The sequence below is a fragment of the Phocoena sinus genome, chromosome 8, assembly GCF_008692025.1.
Source record: "Phocoena sinus isolate mPhoSin1 chromosome 8, mPhoSin1.pri, whole genome shotgun sequence".
Lineage (NCBI taxonomy): Eukaryota > Metazoa > Chordata > Mammalia > Artiodactyla > Phocoenidae > Phocoena > Phocoena sinus.
This window is the reverse complement of record NC_045770.1, coordinates 77,899,228-77,908,016: the sequence shown is the minus strand read 5'-3', so window position 1 is coordinate 77,908,016 and position 8,789 is coordinate 77,899,228. Positions and strand designations below refer to the sequence as shown.

The window sequence follows — 8,789 nt, the reverse complement described above, 5'->3', positions numbered from 1 at the left end:
TGTCTTTTTAAATTATGGTTTTCTCTGCGTATATGCCCAGTAGTGGGATTGCTGGGTTATATGGTAATTCTATTTTTAGTTTTTTAAGGACCCTCCATACTGTTCTCTATAGTGGCTGTATCAATTTACATTCCCAACAACAGTGCAAGAGGGTTCCCTTTCCTCCACACCCTCTCCAGCATCTGTTGTTTGTAGATTTTGTGATGATGCCCATTCTAACTGGTGTGAGGTGGTACCTCATTGTAGTTTTGATTTGCATTTCTCTAATAATTAGTGATGTTGAGCAGCTTTTCATGTGCTTCTTGGCCATCTGTGTGTCTTCTTTGGAGACATGTCTATTTAGATCTTCTGCCCATTTTTGGATTGGGTTGTTTGTTTATTTAATATTGAGCGGCATGAGCTGTTTATATACTTTGGAGATTAATCCTTTGTCAGTTGATTCATTTGCAAATATTTTCTCCCATTTTGAGGGTTGTCTTTTCGTCTTGTTTATGGCTTCCTTTGCTGTGCAAAAGCTTTTAAGTTTCATTAGGTCCCATTTGTTTATTTTTGTTTTTATTTCCATTACTCTAGGAGGTGGATCAAAAAAGATCTTTAAACATGATGAGTTCTAAAACCTAGTGAAGTGAAGTGACTACACGCTTGTACCTATACGTAAAATACAGTAGTCATAAATGCAACAACTTTTAAGGAAGACTGTTATAAGAGTACTGTATTGACAACTCACATCTCACAAGCAGCACTAGTATTAGTGACATTATTTTATGAAATTTGAATAGTCCATGATAAAGTTCTGAATGAGACAAATATTATTTTCCTTAGTTTGCTTTATAGCTGAATGTATTTATTTATTGTAAATTAAACTACTCATGAAATTTACTATGTATTAGACCCTTATGAAAAACTTTATTATTCTATAGAAACAGTTATATAGTTATAGTTTAGTTTCTGGTAATCAGATGACTGTGTATGTGTGTGTGTTTCATCTAAATAATGATCTGGTAAGGATTTTAAAGTCACGTTGAATGTGAAACAATACTTCTTTGTTTAGTATGGTCCTGGGCACTGTAGGATGACTCATGTCATCTTTCTTCCTAATCATAAACTACAGTGCAGCATTCCCCCCACAATTCCTACAGCACCTTTTGTGGGTGGCACCACCAATGTTCACAACAATAGTTTCTAGATGGATTTCTCAGTGGATAATCCATTTTCACTACTGGCAATTTAAAGTAATTGTAGCCAGTTATAAAATATTTGCTCCAAACAACACACAGTATTATCTGGAATGCCTTTCACACTTGGCCTGTAGAATCTCTCACCATCTTTTGATAAACCTACTCATTTTTAAAGAGTTAACTGAGGCAACACTTTCTCTAGGAATATTTTCCTAACACTCTAATCCAGACCCTGTAACCTTCCTCTAGACTACAATAAATTTTTCTCTGCTCTTTTCCTTACCATGTAGTAATATTTTGTTATAACTTAGTCATTCAATATTTTCACAGATTGTACTCCGTTTAAAGTTATTACAATATATGGCCATATTTCTCCATACTGTACCATATATCCTTGTTGCTTATTTTATACATAGTAGTTTCTATCTCTTAATCCCATACTCCTATCTTGCTCCTCCCCCTTTCCATGTCCCCACTGGTAACCACTAGTTTGTTCTCTATATCTGTGAGTCTTTTTATATATATATTTACTTTTGTTTGTTTTATTTTTTAGACTCCACATATAAGTGATAACGTAGAATATTTGTCATTCTCTGACTTATTTCACTAAGCATAATACCTTCTAGATCCATTCCCCTTGTTGCAAATGGCAGAATTTTATTCTTTTTAATGGCTGAGTGATATTCCATTGTATATAAATACTATATCTTCTTCATCCATTCATCTGTTGGTGGACACTTAGGTTGCTTCCATATCTTGGCTGTTTAAATAATGCTGCTATGAACATTGGGATGCATGTATCTTTTTGAATTAGTGTTTTTGTTTTTTTAAAAATATATATCCAGGAGTAGAATTGCTGGATCATATGGTAGTTCTATTTTTAGTTTTTTGAGGAACTCCCATATTGTTTTCCACAGTGGCTGCATCAATTTACAACCCCACCAGCTGTGTATAAGCGTTCCCTTTTTTCCACATCCTTGCCAACATTTGTTATTTGTGGTCTCTTTGGTGACAGCATTGACAGGTGTGAGGTAATCTCTCATTGCTGTTTTGATTTTCACTTATCTGATGTTTATCGATGTTGAGAGTACCTATTGGCCACCTGTATGTCTTCTTTGGAAAAATATTTATTCTTCTGCCCATTTTTAATGGGGTTGTTTGTTTGTTTTTGATATTGAATGCTGTTTGGATGAAATTTTGATTAATATTTTGAATATTAACCCCTTATCAGTCATATGACTTGCAAAATTTTTCTGTCATTCAGTAGGTTGTCTTTTTGTTTTCAGTGGTTTCCTTTGCTGAATAGAAGCTTTTAACTTTAATTAGGTCCCATTTGTTACCATACAGTATTGAAACTATCAGTTTAGAAATCTACCTCACCTACTTATAAAGCTTATCTGGATATGATAGGAGCATCTATCTCTAAAACATAACTAAATATCTGCCACACTGCAGGTGCTTGAAATTCAGTATTGCCTGCTGTTGAGTTTTCAAAGAAAGTTCAGCTATTTCTCACTAGACTTTCCATTTAAATTAAAATGTTTCAATGAAAGAGCCTTCATACGTTTCCTTGTGGAAGATTTATGTTAATTTTACAAATATATGAGCATCTGTATATTTTCATGGGGAACACACAGTGCCTTTTCTAGCACTGAGATGCTTGAAATGGGGTTATTTCCCTTTCAAACAAAAAACAAATAAATTATATTTTTTCCCTTGGCGCTTAAAAGAAATAAAACAAAATGTTTCAAAATGGTTATAATCGAGATCTCCTGTTATTTTATTCTACTGGGGAAAACACACTGGGTATCAAACATGCTAGACTGACTTCCAAACTGTAATCCACTATGGAAAATGTAGTACTTCGTAGTATTTCTCTCTAGATCTACTTTTTTTCTCCCTAAAAGAGCAAGCCTCTTAGAAATAGAATCTATTTCTTCTGTCATTATTATATCCTATCTTTAGTATGGTGCTTTGCCCTACTGGGTTAAAAAAAATTGAACTAAATATATGGGATGCCATTCACTACAAAATATTATTTTTTGAAAGATATATTCCTTTGTTCATTGAATATATGTTACGCACTTCTACGTTCCAAGCACTGAGACAACAACAGAGATAAAGGTGAAAATTCCTCCTGCAGGAGGTCATGATCTACTAGAAGAGGCTGACAGAAAAATCCCCAGCTCTGAGAGAGACAGGCATACGATGGGGTTGAGCATCAAACCAGTGGGTGCCTGAGCTGAAAGTCTGAGTATTGGAAGGCATCTGCTGGATAAGGAGAAATGGTGAAAAGAAAGAATGTGCAAAAGCCCCATAAAAAGCTTATTGTGGATATATGTGTGAAAGGAGCTGTGTCAGGAATGACTGAAATGTGACCTGAGGACTTCCATGTTCCCTGCCTGGGCTGAACTTTTGTTGAACACTCTAAAATCAAACCGCCGAATAGTTGCTGAATTGCCAAAACCAAAGAATAATGCTGAGAACTGGACTTTTTCTGGACGAAAGAAAACATACCTTTCCCTAGTAAAGGATGAGATGTACTCCACAACCCAATTGTACGTGTAGAACAAATTTATCCTCCAATCCAAAGTTTTGCTAAACAACTTGTGTAAGCCTGCCTGAACTTCTTTTTTCCCATCAAAACCCTTACCCATTTTCTCTGATGGGACACTATTCGGGGTTCCTCCAGAATCTGTGATCCCCAAATTGCAGTTCTAAGTCACCAAATAAACTACCTTTTTGCCTCTTTATAGCTCACGGTTCTTTTGGTTGACATATGCGAGAGGCTGGTGAGAGCAATGAGTGATAAGACTGAAGAGGTAGCCTGGTGCGTGAGCTACCTGACACCCTCTCTGCCAGATGAAGGCAAATCTTTGAAAGTATGATATTTTAGGGAAATCTGAACATCGTGTTTATTCTTTAGAAAGATTAGTACTCTGGATTCTGAATTAATTTATGTATCCAATATTGTCTTTTATGTAGGATTTGGTAGTTAATTTATGCATAGTGTTTATATCAATAGATAGAGGAAAAAAATTATTTTTTGCTTCCTTTGGGCCAGGTTGTAGTAGATTAATTACAAATATGCTCCCAATTCTTCCCTTCTGTATCTATACTCCTTTTAATAGACTTCACAAACCCTCCTAAGAAGAAGAGGAGTCAATTTCTCCATACCTCAAATCCGAGTTGGCCCTGTCACTTGACTTGGCCAGTAGGAAGCAGCAGGAATAGCTGTGTGCTAGTTCCAAGTCTAGGGCTCAAGACTCTTGCACATTTCTACTCTTACTCATGGACTCCACACCCTTCCCTCCAGCACCATCATCAAATCATATGCTAATAAGTACCAGCTAGCATGCTGGAATGCTGGACAATGAGACCATATGGAAGAGAGTAAATTTATCCCAGCTAAAGACATTTGAACCCAGGTATCAATAGTTCTTCCACAACTTACAACTGACCACATGCTCCTGAAGAAACCCAGCTGAGGTCAGATGAGTGTAGCAGAGATGAAAAGACCTTTCAGCAGATAAATAGATGTATAAGCATATGAAAATGTTTCTTGTTATAAGCCATTGATATCTGGTAGATATAAAAGGTACACCATTAAGGCAATGGATAACTTGATGTGTAGGCACTTCATAGTGTTTTACTATGTTACTTTAATGCTATCTACCTTGCAAGGCAAATAATATTATAGTCTGCATTTTTTAGACTATAAATCTGAGCTTATACAGTTAATTCTCTTTCCTCATTGGTACTCTAGCTCATTACTGCTAAAGCCCAGGATCTTCTCTGTCAACTGCATTGTCTTTTCAAATTCTTCTCTCTTGAGAAAAAAGAATGAAGTCAAGTATTTTGGTCTACAGTGTAACTCATGGAGAAATGAGTTGAATCGCAATGAACAAAACATATATCCATTGATTTCAACATTAATGAGTTTTTAGTCCAAGAAAACTGCAGTTTTCACCAGATAATGCAGCCCCTTAGGCAGAAAATATTATTAATTATGCTTTAAAAAGCATCCTTGCCCCTAGAATAGAAACTATGAAAAATACATATGATATGAGATCATTAAAAAGGAGTAGGAATTTCATCAGAATTATTGTTATGGGTATTCTCTCCTCAACCTACTTAATTAGAGAGCATAATGAGTGACCACTGTGATGGAAAACATCTCTCTCCTCTCAATTTATGAGAAAAAAAATAGTTTTAAAATGGTATCAACATTATCATTCCTTTCTCTCAGGCCCAGAATATAAAAGTATGCTATATATTTCCACATTCACAGAAAAAAATTGTTAGCTGCTTAAGCCACATTAATGTCACCTGTTTAAATAATAATGTTATGTTCAACCACTGCTAATCAGTAAACATGATAAACCAAGATCATCAGAGTTAACTTATTAGAGGAAATATATTTATACCTGGTTTATTATTTTTGCATTAATTGAAACTTGCCAAATATTTACTGCTGTGAAGAATTCTTTTTTTTTTTTTTTTGCTAATATAATGCTTTTCTTTATTTATTAAAAGAGACATTCCTGCTTTTCTGCGCTACCCAGAGAGGGGTCCATACAGCATTGCTCTGGGTTCATCTCGTAAGTTAAAGGAAACCCGGATCCCTTGATGTCCTGCAAATAAAGGAGAAGGATGTCCTCAAATTCCTTGCAGCAGGAACCCACCTAGGTAGCATCAACCTTGACTACCCAACAGAACAGTACATCTACAAAATGAAAAGTGATGGTATTACCTCATACACCTAAAGAGGACCTGGGAGAAGCTTCTGCTGGCAGCTCGTGCCATTGGTGCCATTGTTGCCATTGAAAACGGGGCAGATGTCAGTGTTGTATCCTCCGGGAATACTGGCTAGCAAACTGTGCTGAAGTTTGCTGCTGCCACTGGACCCCTCGTATTGCTGGCTGCTTTTCTCCTGGAATCTTCCCTAACGAGATCTAGGTAGCCTTCCGGGAGCCACGACTTCCCTTGGTTACTGATCCAGGGCTGATCTCAGAGGTGTCTTATGTTAACCCACCTACCGTCATTGTGTCCCACAGACTCTCCTCTGCACTATGTGGACATTGCCATCCCCGAGCAACGATAAGGGAGCTCACATGATAGTCCGCTGTGGTGGATGTGGCGGCCGTGCGGGGCGGGGGCGGGAGCGGCGGCGGCGGCAGCTGCAGCGGCGCGAGACGCGGGAAGATCTGCGCATGCGTGGCACTGTCTCCCATGAACCCCCGGGGTCAGATCAGCCTGATCTCTACTTCTACAGAGGTGCTGAAGAGATTGAAAAGGAAGAGCTGGCGGTGGCTGGAAAGGGTGTGACCCAGGAGGAATTTCCAGGTGAATGGACTGCTCCAGCTCCCAAGAATTTACTGTACTCTACCTGAGGTTGCAGACAGGTCTGCAGGTGCCCTCTGTGGCCATCCAGCAGTTCCCTCGTGAAGACTGCGGCACTCAGCTCACTACTGGGGACTGGACTGCAGCTTCCCCTGCTCAGGCCACTGAACAGGTAGGAACAGCCACTGAGTGGTCTTAAGTTGTTCTTCCACAGAACCTTAAACAGAAAATGTAAATAAGATTGACAGAAAATATAGTTTCTTAAAAAAAATGACATTCCTGAATTAGATTCAGTAGGATATTTTGTGGGTATGTATGTATGTATATATATACATACACACAAGCACACACACGTAGGAATGTATCTATCCCCACACATGTATGAATGTGTTTGGGTAATAGAGAAATGGAGAGACAGCTGTGGTTATATATACCTTTTATTCACTCACACATTTACAACAAAAGATATGCATCCCATTTATTGACCAATTAGATATGAACAAATGACTAACCACAATCACACATTTTCACCATGCTAAAAGTTTTCTTTTTAAAAAATGCATCCAAGTTTTTCTTTTAGATTAACCTACGTTTTATTTCTAATTAAAGTATAGTACTGGAGTTCAAAATAGCTGATACAACTTAACTGTTAAGAGTTTCAGAAATAAAGTGATTTCTGTCATACTTGTGTTTTATTTCCCCTGGATTTTTTGAAAGCAGATTATGGGGGAATATGAAAACTCTCAATACTTTTCTTATTGTTTTAATCCAGGATATTAGACCTGATAATGGTTTTGCATATGGCATCAATTGTGGGGTCTTTAAGATACAAGTGTTGTTTGCCTGATTCCATAAATATGAGATTAATATAGAAATTCTTTGAGGATGGTAAAAGAGACTATATACATATGTTTGTTTCTCTGTGTGTATTTCTTAGTGAATTCTTTGTTATTTTTCTCCATTATGTGATTTATCTTTTCAATCATAGCTATACAAAAGTTCACCTCATTTATAGTTTTATGTTGTTATTTCAATAACCATATTTTCAAGTTTTGCAGCTGTTTTTATAGGACCTAGTGCTAATGTTTTTTCACTCTGAAAATGGTTCATGTTTATCAGGCTTTTATTTTAAATGTTATTATTTCATTTGTATCTTTGAGATTCCTAAATATTATTTTGAAATCTTGTTACCCTGTCCTGTAAAACTGATTTTTTTGCAGTGCCTCCTCTGTGGTCTGATTTAGACTTTATTTACTTTCTTAGAAATAGATTTCTTATATATCTTAGAATATGGGTTCAAAGACCTATTTTGTGGGGAAATTTTCATTTTCTGTTTGATCCTTTAATTTTGCTCCTCTTTTCTACTCTGCTCACCTATACCTGTTGAGCGGGATTGTGATTGCCTGTACCTGATTCCAGTTTCCCCAGTCAGAAATCAGGTCTTACATGAGTTTTAGGGCTCTTTCTACAGGGAGATACTGTGACATCAGACGTCCATTCACCAACAAGTTAGTAACTCATCTCAGCCAAAAGTTACATGCTGCGTATTTATCACAAATGTGAGATATTCCTAGGTACACTTCTTTAAAGTGTGTGTGGGCTTGGGGAGTTGGAGACTGCTTTTACAAGTAAAGAAATTCTAACCTTGTCCTCACTTCAACCTATGAGTTCAGCTCTAGTGCTCTCTTTTTTTGGCATATTTTTATCCCTATAGTTAATCAAAGCTGAATTGCAGGCTGCATCTTCATTTTGTAAAGTTCAGAGAATAAAATTCTGCTTTGACTCTCTCCTGCTTCTGACCCAAGAACATAATCTTGTTTTTGTGTTTATTTTTTAAATAAGAGAAATTTATTTTGTCACTATTATGAAGGTTAGAAGTTAGGGATCAAGGCGACAGCAGAGCTGGTTTCTTCTTCTTCTTTTTTTTTTTTTCGGTACGCGGGCCTCTCACTGCTGTGGCCTCTTCCGTTGCGGAGCACAGGCTCCGGACGCGCAGGCTCAGCGGCCATGGCTCACGGGCCCAGCCGCTCCGCGGCATGTGGGATCTTCCCGGACCAGGGCACGAACCCGTGTCGCCTGCATCAGCAGGCGGACTCTCAACCACTACGCCACCAGGGAAGCCCTCTTCTTCTTTTTAAATTGAAATATAGTTGATTTATAATGTTTCAGGTGTACAGCAAAGTGATTCAGTTATACATATATATTTTTTCTTTTTCAAATTCTTTTCCATTGTAGATTATAGAAGATACTGAATATAATTCCCAATTA

General features: G+C 37.3%; 1 pseudogene; it reads left to right on the top strand.

The window, feature by feature from the left end:
* The first annotated feature begins 3,569 nt into the window (after window positions 1-3,569).
* On the top strand, window positions 3,570-6,720 carry LOC116758360 (annotated as a pseudogene).
* The last annotated feature ends 2,069 nt before the right edge of the window (window positions 6,721-8,789 follow it).